This window comes from Tenrec ecaudatus, chromosome 7 (genome assembly GCF_050624435.1).
Source record: "Tenrec ecaudatus isolate mTenEca1 chromosome 7, mTenEca1.hap1, whole genome shotgun sequence".
Classification (NCBI taxonomy): Eukaryota; Metazoa; Chordata; class Mammalia; order Afrosoricida; family Tenrecidae; genus Tenrec; species Tenrec ecaudatus.
Genome location: NC_134536.1, coordinates 122,016,568 through 122,031,121, shown reverse-complemented (window position 1 = coordinate 122,031,121; position 14,554 = coordinate 122,016,568). Strand labels below are relative to the sequence as shown.

The 14,554-nt window shown below is 39.5% G+C and overlaps 1 pseudogene; it reads right to left on the bottom strand.

Annotated features, from left to right (window-relative positions):
- Nucleotides 1-12,305: 12,305 nt before the first annotated feature.
- LOC142452918 (coiled-coil-helix-coiled-coil-helix domain-containing protein 2 pseudogene) lies at nucleotides 12,306-13,052 on the bottom strand (annotated as a pseudogene).
- Nucleotides 13,053-14,554: the final 1,502 nt, after the last annotated feature.

Sequence of the window (14,554 nt, the reverse complement as noted above, 5' to 3'; positions counted from 1 at the left end):
TCATAAAATTAATGATAAAATCTATGAAATATGTAACCAATGGAAAGACCAAACTCACTGACATCACGTTGGTTTCAATTCATAATGACGTATGACACAGAGTAGAACTGACCTACAGGATTTCTAAAGCTGTAATCTTTATTGGAGCAGACTGACACTTTTTTCCCACTGAGCATTTGATGGATTCAAATCACCAAACCATTCAGTAAGCAGTCAAAGAACTTTAATCATTGCATCACTAGGAATGCATAATGGAAAGTCAAAGAAGTAGATTTGAAGTAATCAATGAAAGACTAGATACAATAGGGGCCAGAATCTTTGACACGAATTGAGTTGGGGAACAACCAGAAAACAGAATGAAGAAAAATGACTAGAACCTAAGGGTTATGTGGGAAATTATGAAGAGAAAGAATTGACATGTAATTGGAATTTCAAAAGACAGAACAAGAAAGCACAGAACATTTTGTGGAAGATTTATTCATAGTCCACTTCTCTAATAATATGAAAGACAAGGGTTCCAAAAACTTTCAGCAAACCCTGTACTGGATATACCTCAAAAGAACGTCACAATGATATAATCAAACCTTATAAACCAAGAAAAAGCAAGAATTCTGAGAGTAACTTATGAGAAACAAAATATTACCAAAAAGAAACACCAGTAAGACTGAGTATTGATATCTCAGCAGAAATAATGCACTCAAGAGGACACTGTAATTTTTATATACAATAATAGTAGGAAACCTCAATGATAGAGCAATTAGGAAGAAATTAAAGAAAGAGAGATGTAAATGACATGATCAACTAACTTGACATCATATACATATGCAGAATATTCCACCATGGAGGACAATACACAGTCTTTTGCAACATAAATGGGATATTCTTAAGCATAGTCTAGTTATGAGACCACAAACAAGTCTCAACAAATTGAAAAAAAGAGAAATGCAAGACAAAATCTCTGATCATAATATTATAAAACTATAAATCAATAACAGAAAGAACAAATTAAATGAATACATGGAAATGGAATAATAACTTATAATAAAAATTATTGGATATTGTTGTTACTCATAGTAACCCTATGTACAACAGAATGAAACACTGCCTGCTTCTGCACCTTCCTCATGATTGTTTTTATGATTGAGTGCATTGTTGTAGCCACTATGTCAATCCACCTCCTGGAAGGCCTTCCTCTCATTCATTTTTGGTTATATATATGTAACAGCAAGAAGGAATATAATAATCAATTAGTCCACACAGCAGAACAGAAGGCTCAGTTCAACTTCCTTTTGTGGAACAGTTAATACACTGAAAGTTTTTCAATTCACGAGAGCTGCTGGTCCCAGGTCAGGGAAGCAGACATTGGAGTCTGCCCTCAGGCAAGGCAGGCAGAATTAGTCCAAAGGCAGCAGACAGCAGGATGGGGAAGCAACAGTTAGTAGCCCAGGAGCATAGTGAAGTGAAGCAGACCCCAATGTGGTTTTGAACTGTAGCCTAAGCGATGTATGCAGAGTGACACAATTCACCAGCAGCATAGCAAGGCAACAGTCCATGGGTTGGCTCAGCCCACAGGTAGTGCAACACATGGTTGAGGAAAAGAACTAGCTCAAGTAGCAGCATTCTTGTCCAATCACCAGGAAGAAAGAGAGATAGGATATTGTCCTCGGAAAGCATTTATCTTGGTCACCCTCCAATCAAGCCGCTACCTGATTAAACTCTGCGCACATGCTCCTATGGAGGCCTAGTTACCATGATAAACCTATCACACCAAGCATGATGTCTTTGTCCAAGGACTTGTCTCTCCTGATAACATTCCCAAAGAGTGTATGATGATGTCTCATCAACTTTGTTCTCAGATTCACTCTGTCACTACTTCTTCTAAGACACACGTTTGTCCTTTGGCAGTCCAAAATACTTTCAAAATTCATCTCCAAGACCACAATTCAAACACATAAAATCTTCTTCATGCTTCCTTACTCAATGCCCAATTTTCACATGCATAAGGCAACTGGAAACACTAGGGCTTGAATCAGGTGCACCTTAGTTCTCATGCAAAATCCTTGCTTGTTTTCAATATTCTAATGAGGTATGAGGTATTGAGTAGGAGATTTACCCAATGCAACACATTTTTCAATCTCTCAACTACTGCTTCTATCAGCATTGATTGTGGTTCCATCATATCAACACTCAAGCCACCACACTATGAAAAAATGACAGACAAGTGGCTGTATTGGATACCAGAATAAATTAAGTCAAAATGAAAAGTTCCTGGAAAAAAATAAGAATAAAATAAAACAGATCAAAATTGTTGAACACAGCTAAAAGAGCTCCCAGAAGAGAATTCATTGCAATAAATGCCTAAAGAAAGAAAGACACTAAGCCCCAAACCAAATTCACTGCCACTGAGTTGATGCTGACTCTTAGTGACCCCTAGTCGGTTTCCAAGGCTGTAAATGTTTAAGGGAGTAGAAACTTCTGTCTTTCTTCTGCAGAGTCGCTGGTGGTTTCAAACTGCTGACCACGCAGCCTGGTGCCAAAAGTGTAAGTGATATGTCAATAGGGCTTCTTAAAGGAAAGTACAGAAGATATAAATGAAACAATCAACCAACCAAAAAGGATGAAAGGAACAAAATCAATAGCTTGACCCTATGAATTCCCCCAAACAAGAGGCGCACCAAAAGAAACCCATAGTCAACATAAAAAGCAACTAATAAAAATCAAAGTAGAAGAAAATAAAATAAAAACTGGAAAAAACAAAAGAAAGGACCAGCAAGACTACAAATTAGTTCTTTGAGAAGATCAACACGATTGGCAAACTACTGATCAACTTGGCCAAAAACAGAGAGAGAGAGAGAGAGAGAGAGAGAGAGAGAGAGAATATCTGAATAATCAAAATAAGAAATGAGTTAGATGATACAGGTGCAAAAATTCTCATCAAATCACTAGCCAATCATGATATCATATAAAATTTATGGAAGAGATGCAAGAATGGTTCAACCTAAAAATATCAATCTGTATAACTCACCACATAAGCCAAACCAAGATAAAGACTCATGATCATCCGTAATGATGAAGAAAAGATATTTGATAAAATCCAACATTCTTGTGTAGTAAAAACTCTCAGCAAGTGGGAATAGAAAGGAAATTCCTCAACATTATTAAGGTCAAATATGTAAAAGCAAACATTATTCTCAATAGAAAAGAATGCCCTTTTCCACCATTTCTATTTAATCTTGTAATAGAAGTTCTAGCTAGAGCAGTGAGACAGGAGAGGGAAATACAGAATATCCAAATGGGAGGGACTAGAAAGAAAGAAAAGGCGGTCCAGTTCTGAGGGATTAGTCACTACCAGTTTTATGAGTAACAGTAGTGGAATATTATCGTATTAGTGCCTGGAGATGAACCCATCGGATTGGAAGAAAATTAAAATATGACTGGGAAGGTAACTGCTGCTCAAACTAAGCATTGATCTTAATGGAGCGAATGAAGCAAAGGTTTCAGGATATTTGTTTTATTGTTCATGTATGAATCATAAGAAGAGCCACAAATATGCTTTAATAGTGGGAACATTGATATGAATCTAGGAATATCAGAAATTGTCAAAAAATGGAATGGACCATAATTACTTTGATATCCTAGTAAATAGTAAGCGACATGGACTGGTATTGGCCATTCTGAATTAAATAATCGTATAATGATTGACTAGAAATGACAAATTCAAGAGGAATGTCATCACACTCATCATCAAAAAGAACATTTCAAGAGCCATCCTGAAACACAATGCTGTCTGTGATAGGATAATATCTATACACATACAAGGAGGTCCAACTCATATACCTATTAGGCAAATTTATGCACCAAACATTAAAACTAATGATGAAGAAAATGAATGTTACCAACTTATTCAGTTTGAAATTGATCAAACATGGATTAAGGAGTCCTGTCAATTAAAATGCAAACATTGGACACAAAAAGGGAAGATCAGTGGTGTGCATCAGTTGAACAAAAACAGGATGGATCATGAGTTTGATGATAGAAATAAACTTGGAAATCATGTGACAGAACTTTATAATATCAATAACTACTTCATTGCAAATACCTCTTTTGAACAACATAAATGGTGAGGCATATAAACATCATCAAATGGGATACAAAGAATTCAAATTGACTATACCTGTGGTATAAAATAATAGAGAATGCTAAGTTCATTATCCAAAAGATCAGGGGTCTGACTGTGGAAAATCATTAATTGCTCATATGCCAATTCGTAAATGAAACTAAAAAAGCAAATAAACAACAACAACAACAACAACAACAAAACCCCAAACAAAGACAGTCCACAAGACCCCAAACACGATCTCCAGTACATCTTACTTGAATTAGAGAACTTTTGAAGAGTAGATTAGACTCACTGAACTCTAATGACCAAAGACCTAAGGAATTGTGGGATGAAATCAGGAATTTACAATGAGAAAGCAAAAGAAAGGTCATTCAAAAGACAGAAAATCCCAAGTGGAGTCTAGAAATGGCTCTGAATTTTGCTCTTGAATGTAAACACTAAAGCAAACAGAAGAAGTGATAGGGTAAAAGAGCTGGGCAGAAAATTGTAAAGCACACCTTCAGAAACAAAGTAAAGTATTATAATGAAAGACTTGGAGTTAGAAAATCACAGAGTAAGAAAATGCTTCATGTATCTCAAACTGAAAGAAATGAAAAAAATTTAAGCATGCCAATTTGCAATATTGAGGAATTTTGGGACAAAATATTTAATGATCCAGGAAGCATAAAAGGAAGATGGAAGAAATATACCAGGTCAACATTTAAACGTTTAAAAAGATAACATTTAAGAGACATACTTCAAGAGATATATTCAAGAACCAATGATACTGAAAGAAGTCCAAGCTGCACTGAAGGCACTAGCAAAAGACAAGTCCCCAGGAAATGACAGAATTCCCATTGAAATGTTTCAATAAGCTGATGAAGAACTAGAAACACTTATTCACCTATGCAAAGAAATTTGAAAAACAGGTATCTGGCCAACTGACTGAAGCAGTGCCCATTGCAAAGAAAGGTGAACCAACAGAATACAGAATTTATTCAACAATATTATTTTTTTTAAAAAAAACATTTTGTATAAAGCACATCCGCACATTCCCTGCCCCAATCATTCTCAAAGCATTTGCTCTCCACTTAAGCCCTTTGCATCAGGTCCTCTTTTTTTTTTTCCCCTCCCTCCCCGCTCCCCCTCCCTCATGTGCCCTTGGTAATTTATACATTGTTATTTTGTCATATCTTGCCCTATCCGGAGTCTCCCTACCCCCCCGCCCCCTTCTCTGCCGTCCATCTCCCAGGGAGGAGGTCACATGTGGATCCTTATAATCAGTTCCCCATTTCCAACCCACTCACCTTCCACTCTCCCAGCATCGCCCCTCACACCCTTGGTCCTGAAGGTATCATCCACCCTGGATTCCCTGTGCCTCCAGCCCCCATATGTACCAGTGTACAACCTCTGCCCTATCCAGTCCTGCAAGGTAGAATTCGTATCATGGTAGTTGGGGGGAGGAAGCATCCAGGATCTGGGGGAAAGCTGTGTTCTTCATCGGTACTACCTCGCACCCTGAGTGACCCATCTCCTCTCCTAAACTCCTCTATGAGGGGATCTCCAGTGGCCAACAAATGGGTCTTGGGTCTCCATTCTGCACTTCCGCCTTCATTCACTATGGTATATATGTATATGTATATATATACATATACATATTCTTTTTTTTGTGCATGATGCCTTACACCTGGTCCCTTTGGCACCTCGTGATCGCACAGGCTGGTGTGCTTCTTCCATGTGGGCTTTATTGCTTCTGAGCTGGATGGCCGCTTGTTCACCTTCAAGCCTTTAAGATCCCAGACACTATCTCTTTCGATAGCTGGGCACCATCAGCTTTCTTCGCCACATTTGCTTATGCACCCGTTTGTCTTCGGTGATCGTATCATGGAGGTGTGCAGCCTATGATATGATTTTTTGTTCTTTGATGCCTGATAACTGATCCCTTTGGGACCACGCGATCACACAGGCTGGTGTGTTCTTCCACGTGGGCTTTGTTGCTTCTGAGCTAGACGGCCGCTTGTTTATCTTCAAGCCTTTAAGACCCCAGACACTATCTCTTTTGATAGCCAGGCACCATCAGCTTTCTTCACCACATTTACTTGTTCACTGCTTTGGCTTCAGCAGTTGTGTCGGGAGGGTGAGCATCGTAGAGTGCCAATTTAATAAAAGAAAGTATTCATGCATTGAGGGAGTGCTTGAGTAGAGGCCCAAGGTCCTTCTGCCACCTTAATACTAAACCTATAAATATAGACACATAGATCTATTTCCCCATCCATATATATATATATATATATATATATATATATATATATATATATATATATATTTGCATGTACATGTCTTTGTCTAGACCTCCATAAATGCCCCTTGACTCCTAGCTCTTTCCTCCATCTCCCTTGACTTTCCTCCTGCCCCACTACCATGCTCTGTCCCCACCTGGGCTACAGCTATACCTCTTCTCTAAGCAACTTTACCCTTGATCATTCCCCACCAGGCCTGCCACTCCCCCCTCACTACCATTTTTGGTCCCATGTTGTTCACTTGTCCCTGTGTTTGTTAACACCACTTCTTTACCCCCCTAACCCCAAGTCTCCCCCGGAACTGTTGGTCCCATTGTTTTTCCTCCAGATAGTTCATCCAGCCTGTCATATTCAAACAGACCTGTGGAGACACTAACATGCGTGAAAACAAGACAGAGGAAAACAAAGCAACAGTATACAACCAGACAACAAAACAACAAAAACAAACCACTGACAAAGAACAAAACAAAACACTTCACGAAAGAAAAGCTTGTAGTTAGTTCAAGGATTGTTTGTTGGCCCTTAGGACTGTTTTCCAGTCCAGTCTGTTGGGGCACCATGCCCTGGCCCCAAAGTCCACTCTCAGGATTCCCTGGGGACCTTGCCACTCCATTCCCTTGCTGTTCCGCTGCACTCCCCCAGTGCTTTGCCTTGGTGTGGTGGGACCAGACTTCAACCCAGTGCAGCAAGGGGTGAGTGCAATATCCCAGCGTGGAGTAGGGAACCAGTGGAGAGGTCTGGGAGGCTGGATTCCTGCCCCTCCCCCGAGAAGAATTTGTTTCAAAGGACAACATTGATTCTGCAGCTCCGGGAGATGGACATATCTGATCAGAGCACACGGGAGCAGATGAAGGGGCAGGAGGAGAGAGTGGAACACAGCCTGGCCCACCAGGCTGTGAGGATGATGTCCCTGAGTAGAGCAGCCAGTCCACAGAGAGAACAACATGGCTGGCCCCACTATGAGACATGATGCCCCCCCAGTGACTAAGGACGATACAGGGGACAGCACTGGAGACACAGTGTGGGAATTGCACCTGACCTGATCCCACCAATGTTATTATTATCACAAACTAATAAGATTTTGTTGAAGATATTTTTTTAAATGGCTCAGCAGTGCATCGGCACAGAGATTTCAGGAATTATAGCCAGGTTTATAAGAGGACATACCACAAGAGATCACTGCAAGTGGATTTTGGCTGAAAGGAGAGAACACCAGAAAGACAGATTATAACAAGCTATGGATAATATTGCAAAGAATGGGAATTCCAGGACATTTCATTGTGTTCACGTGAGACCTCTACAGTGTACATGCACCAGTCGGTAGTCCTTTGAACATGGGAATAGTTTGTGCTTTAAAATCTACAAAGGAATATATATGTCTGGGTTGTATCCTTTCATAATACTTGACCCATATGCTGAACATTCACTACTCCAGGCCAAGAAATTTGGAAGAAAGGTATCTGACCAAATTACAGATTCCTATTTGTGCTCATGCCAGAAAAAGGGGAACCAATAGACTGAGGAAATTCATGAATGGCATCTTTAATATCACATGCCAGTAAAATGTTGCTATGAGGTGGATGGGATAATGTTTTCCAATGAGATTCTCATAGGGTAGCCTTCGCTATACTTAAAGAAGGAGCAGATGTATTATCATGAGGGGAGAAAAATTCCTTGCCCAACATTCTTGGCCACTAGCTCATCAAACAATTTTTAATTTTTGTAAAGTTATTCATTGTAAGCTCACAACCATTTTACGTCCTCTGAGAAGCTTTATTAATATCATCCTGTAGGACTCTCCAACAGAAGTTGCCATAATCTTCTAAATTCTTTTATCCACCTTGAGTTTAATTGACCCACAAAAGTCACGATTTTGATCAGAAATTCTTAAGGCACAATATGGAAACTGAGACAAGTTTACTGAGATGACTTGTCTCCAGTTTTCCCTTAATTGCGGAATCATGTTTGAATGTATTTTGTTTGAAATGAACTTGTGTGAGTGGGAACTGTAATTCTTGTAATGCTTTTTGTTTACCCTTGTATATTCCTATGTGCTCATTCTTTTCATTGATGCTCAATGCATTTTTGCATGCATTCAAGTAGCAATAGCTTTCCTTGTAGTTATCTATAAGGTGTATTAAAAAAGAGTAAGATGAACGATCCTCTTCTTTTGTACACACACACAAAATCACAATATCCTTTTGCTATTAAATAGTTTAGAAGAAAGATTAACCAAATCAAATATTATTTCATTTATAATATTTGTAATTGTTATTACATTTTCTTAAGTTTATATACAGAGGTTGAAGAATTAAATAAAACCTATGAATAATTTTGTTAGGTGTTATGGTGAGGGTAGAATGTAATGAGCCTTTTGGGAATTTTCTACGAGATCATTTTAGAAAAATAAATTCTCTTTGGAGAATTTAAAATTAATAGCTTTATGCTCTTGTATTTGATTGTGTAAGATTGTGTAAGAATATTTTACTTTGTTTAGTTTGTGTTGGTTATTTGGTCTTTCTAGGGTTATTTAAAAATACTCCTTAAGATAGTTTTGGCTGTTTCTTCCTAAATTTATTCATTTTAAATGTGCTATTTGTTTCCATTTACCATTCTAGAGAATTGTGATGACCTATCTGAAGTAACCATTCTGTCTTTATAACCTAGGAAATGATACTGTAATGCAAGGCCAAGAGATAATTAAGAAAGCTTTCTATCACAATTGCAGAGTATGGATTGATCTTCTCCCTAAAAATCATATAAAAATTTTCTTACCTATCATCTGTGCATCCCAACCATTAAATATCAGTGATCCTTGGCTGAAGTTGCCTTCACCCCTTCTTCATTCCAAGAAGTTAAAAGAAGAATCATTAATAGCTTGAAGTGACAATTTAATGCATTGCCTAGGAGAAGTTTTACATATCAGCACTCTCATTATTTCTATATGATGAGTTCTATCTGAACAATAATACTGCGATTCAGTACTAGAGATCAATGTAGTGCCCCACGAGCTAAGCATCCTCCTTTTACCTCACCTGACCAGCCCAGTTTGAGGTAATAACCTTAATGCTCCCAAGCTGGGAGTCATATTTTTCATGTCTATAGAATTCTTGCTGTAGAAAATACCTTGCATGACAACATGTAAGATTTGCATGTCTATAGAAGGCAACATATGTTCAGGTATATAGAAAGACATTTATTGAAAACTTATTTTATCAGGAGACCCTGTTTATATCAAGCAAATGTAGAACACTAAAAGACAATTGGAATTCAGAAATTTTATCAAGTCAATATTCTGCCAGCTAAGAATTATATGAAAAAATATAGTTTGAAAAGAAACACAAACTTAATTTGCTGTTGAATTATCACACAAATAAAGTGATAGGAAATGTACTGGCAAATGAAAGTCCGTCTCAGACAGATAGTATTGTAGAAACAATTGCTCATAATACATTACAGAGATATTAGAGGAATCATGGTTGTGTACAGGGTTACGGAGTTCTTAGTTAATCCTAAGGGTCAGCCATTCACAAGGGCTGATTTAGAAGGGAAACATTAGACTTTCTACTCCAATAAAGATTTACACCCTCAGAAAACCAAAGGGGTAGTTCTACTTTGCCTTCTAAAGTTATGAATTGGAGTCAACTATAAAGTCATTATGAGTTGGACACAACTCAGTGACAGTCAATTTTTGTTGTTTGTTTTGTTTTTAGTGACTAAACAGCAAGGCATATTCTAAAATAAATCTGAACCTCTTTATTCACTGTACAAATGATTATGTAAATATATTGAAAACATGAGAGTCAGGAGACTACTTTTTACAGTCATTGGAATAAAAGTTCTCATTTGCGCTGACTCTGGTTGTAATCCCCACAGCGTAAGAGCACTGGTTCTGTTTCCTGTGTTTAATGTTTCTGTTCGTCCTTCAGTCCTGTTCCTTCCTGCTTTCCGAACTTTGTCTGAACAAATGTTGCCCTTTCAGTCTTGTATGATTGATTGTTTCATGGAGTGTGTCCTTCTCTGGTACTTTTTACAATATACACTAATATTTTCTGGCTCAAAATTGAACCACATGGATGAGTTCAGTCCTAGGAGTGAAAAGAAATTTAATATATTTTAATTCTGGTAGTAAAATTCTGTGCTTACATGGCCAAGGTTTAGAAATACAATAGATTCTAAGGAAAAAACAATGAATGTAAATGGATGTAATCTAAAGACAATGACCAATGCAGGCATATAACTGAAGAAATAGATCTAAATAGTCATATAGGTGAGTGCTCACATTCAAAATTAAAACCTAAAAGAAGAAAACAATTGTCTTTCAAACAAGGGCAATTAGTATCTCCCTACACTGAAACCCCCTTGTCACCCTTGAATCCAGATGGCTTCAGTGACCCACAGTCCTCAGAACTTGAGAAACTGAGTCATCACTATCTTCACTCCAAAATGATCATTTTTAATTTCATCCATAAACTTCAATGAAAACAATGCCAAATGTTCCACCTGTGTTAGATATTGTAGACCAGTGGTTCTCAACCTTCCTAATGCTATGACCCTTTAATACAGTTCCTCGTGTTGTGGTGAACCCTGACCATAAAATTATTTTCGTTACTACTTCATAACTGTAATTTAGCTACAATAATGAATCGACATGTAAATAATATCTGTTATGCAGCATGTATTCTCATAGTTACAAATTGAACATAATTAAGGCATAGTGATGAATCACAAGAACAATATGTAATTATATATTGTGAAATATGTATTTCTAATGGCAAATCAATGAAATATTGTCTTGAAGCATGGGGTAGCATGGGTAACACTCTTCATGTGTCGCACTCCTATGTGGGCATCTCTGCATGTGGGCGGACCTGCCTGGAGACAGGTAGAGGAGCGGTGTCTCAGTTCCAAAGACCATTGGAAATATGTTTTCTGATGGTCTTAGGCAACCCCTGTGAAAGGTTCGTTGGACCCCCAAAGGGGTCGCGACCCACAGGTTGAGAACTGCTGATGTAGACCAAATGAGACTAACTGGGAGTGTGAGCATGCTCAGAAGAAGAGCAAAGCTGCTCTAGCGTTGAGTCCCAGTCAAGTGGTCAAATTCCATGAGTGTTCTTTGGAAATTCTGTACCCCTTTTCTCTTTGAATAGCTTGTAAGCAGAAAATTAAATAAATTGAAAAGCCTCGTTCACGCTGGGAAAACGGCATTGAATTAATTTCTTGTTATAGCTCTTCTGGCTATATTCCTCATAATAATTGCCAAATGACGGGAGCTTGACTATATCCATGTGAGGTTTTTGGGGTCCACCAATGTGATAGGATAACCCATGAATACTGTAAGTGAAGGTACGTGGTATCCTTGTGGGACTATTGCCATCCAGTCGGCTCCAACTCATAGGTACGCTATGTACAGAAGGCACCACTGCCAGGTCCTGCACAAGCTTCACAGCTGTTTCCCTGGCCCACTGTTGCAGACTGTGCATCACTCCTGGGGCGATCCACCTTATTAAGGCTTTTCCCAGCGACTAGTCTATCCCAATAACATGTTCAAAGTACATGAAATGAGGTCTGACCCTTCTACTTTTTAAGGAATGTTCTGGCTCTATTGACTTCAAGACAAGAGTTAGGCACTTTTATGCCAGGCAGTCCATAGTAATTTCAATATATTTCACCAACACCTTAATTCAAGAGCATTGTTTTTTTCCCCCTGGTCCTCCTTATTCATTTGTTTAGCTTTCACTGCATATGCAACGATTGAAAATATCATGGCATGCATCAGGCACACGTGAGGTCTCCAATGGACACCTTCATTTTTAATTATTTAAAGAGGTCTCCGAATTTTCCCAATGCAATACTTCACTTGATTTATTTATTCGTGTTTTTGGAGTTTATTGACCTCTGCAATATTTCTTTTTTTTGACAGGAAATAACTTTATTTTTGTTAATTCAAATAATTATATCACAACAGCTAGATTAAGGGGGCCACACAAACCCAGCCCCAAATGTGACATCATCTCAACACAGAACAATGCCTTTTTCCAAGGTGCTTCTGAAAGTAAGGAAGTGATTAATGATGGAAAAGAGGTTTAACTTGTACACGTTACATGGCTACTATCAGTTATCGATTTATACTAAATTAACTTGGTCATGAGAGATGTAGATCCCAGTTCCTCGATCTGAATGTGATTAGGCCAATCCGTTTGCAAATTTGCACTGCTTCAGCACCTCACTGAAACCCTCGCAGAGCTTGAGGTTGCCCTGGTTCTGGGCACATTCCCAAAACTGCTTCATCTCATAGTGGCAAGGACCAAACTGCTGCTGCTGCTGGTACACCGGCTGGGCTCCCGGAGGCTCCTGGTAAGTGATGTCAGGCCTGGAGGGCTCAGTGCCACTCCCCCACCGAAGCCTCCAGTGATGGCATGGCACAGTGTGTGCCCAACAGCAGAGCCCACAGCCACACCGGCTGCCCTGGTCGCCATCTGTGCCATTAGACCGGATTGTCGGGGTGCAGCAGCAGGTGAGCCAACCGCAGTTGGTGGGGCTGCAGCTGGTGGGTGGGCAGCTGGGGCTGGCCTGGGGGCAGCTCTCATCTGAGGGGCTCGGCTGGCCGGAGTGGCCACGCGGGAGGTACGGCTCCGGCTTCCGCATGGCATCGTAACTACGCGGCGAGGCAGTTTCTCAGTGAGGGAAACGCGGAGGGCCTCTGCAATATTTCTTGAGCAAAGAAGAGGCCGATGGACCACACGGCTGATAAGTCAAGGACCGGGTGAAGTGGGTTTGTGTGTACGGCTGAGGACACAGGCCTGACGGAAGAACTGCGTCTGCTGTTTGTCTTAGCCTGAATTATAGCCTGTTAATTTCCTAGTAAACTCCACAATCATGAGTATGATCTGTGAGTTCTGTGTGGCCATCGCAAGGATTGTTGAGCCTAGCAGAGAAGTAGAGCGTTTGTTGGCAGGGAAAGATGGTTTCAGAATTGGTCCGTATCTTTGCTCTGCCTCATCGGAATTGGCCTTGGGCTGATATGAAGTTTGAATTTCCCGCCTCCTCGTCAAGTTGTGGGGTAGTGAGTTACATATCTGGCTGCCATTTTAAATCTACCAACCACACCTTGGAAGATGAAGCTTTCTACTCCTGGAAGGAGTGATAGCCTCTGAAATCCATAGGGGCATTTCCACCCTGTCCTAAAGGGTTGCTATGAGTCAGAATCAACCCTATGACTATAGGCTTTATGAAGTCAAAGTATGTCAGACCTCGCCTTCACACCATTATTACGTAACCTTGGCATTCTTTGGGGATGATTTGCTGAATGCAGACTTCTGTTAGCCAAAATCATAGATCATCAATGCCCGAATCTATGGAGACCTACATGATTGTACACTCCCAATACCGAAAGAAATTTAGGTGCCGAGAGTTTGTGAGAACCCAGGGTAGGAAAGTGTGCCTTCAGAAAAATCTCCTACATTAAATTATTGATCCTTAAAATTTCTTAGGTTTCACGTGTCCTTAATGGCGAGCAAATGCACTCACCATCCTCTTCGCTGTAGACTGATGGGGCACAGAAGGTAAAGAATGCATTGAGGGTTTACGTGAGTTGAATTATTTGATTGGCATCCAAGCTCATCCTTTGATTCTAATTAGCTAACTCACCTATCTACAAATGTTAATACTAATTGAGCAGGCTTTGTTAGACTTAGGACAAAGTATTTGAAGGCGGTGGCTTCATAACAATAGATTCCAAATCTGAAAATGTAGACATCTTTGGGAAATGCTACATGATGAGAGCCTATCCCAATTCAGAGTTTCGTTGTTGATAGGTGCTGCTGAGTCATTCTGACGTCTAGCTATGCTATGGACAACAGAACAAAACACTGCTGGGACAGAGCACCTGCAGTTTTCTCTGTCAGCCTTCTATGGTTCCTCAAGCCACAATAGTTTTTCCAGGGCACTCCAGGATATTTTCTTCAAATCTAGGGTTTTTTAAAAATTCAAATACACGTAAACACAAGCACACGCACAGCAATATGTCAATTAGTGAGCACTTATGTATATGGAATTTATTGTCACTTTTATGAAGAGATAGTAAACAAATTGAAAAGATGCTGAAAAATATCTGAAGAGATGACTCTAGCACTCCTCCTGATATCAGGAGAAT